Here is a 460-nt window from a genome sequence, read left to right on the forward strand (position 1 = left end):
GAACGGCAAAGTCCGAATAAAGCGACCCCGTCTACCGGGCCAGACGCGCCCGAACGGCAAAGTCCGAAAGAGGCGACCCCGTCTACCGGGGCAGACGCGCCCGAACGGCAAAGTCCGAAAGAGGCGACCCCGTCTACCGGGGCAGACGCGCCCGAACGGCAAAGTCCGAATAAAGCGACCCCGTCTACCGGGGCAGACGCGCCCGAACGGCAAAGTCCGAATAAAGCGACCCCGTCTACCGGGCCAGACGCGCCCGCACGGCAAAGTCCGAATAAAGCGACCCCGTCTACCGGGGCAGACGCGCCGGAACGGCAAAGTCCGAAAGAGGCAACCCCGTCTACCGGGGCAGACGCGCCCGAACGGCAAAGTCCGAATAAAGCGACCCCGTCTACCGGGGCAGACGCGCCCGAACGGCAAAGTCCGAATAAAGCGACCCCGTCTACCGGGGCAGACGCGCCCG

Source organism: Amblyomma mixtum, unplaced genomic scaffold, assembly GCF_055824585.1.
Source record: "Amblyomma mixtum isolate Tamu unplaced genomic scaffold, ASM5582458v1 scaffold_21, whole genome shotgun sequence".
NCBI lineage: Eukaryota > Metazoa > Arthropoda > Arachnida > Ixodida > Ixodidae > Amblyomma > Amblyomma mixtum.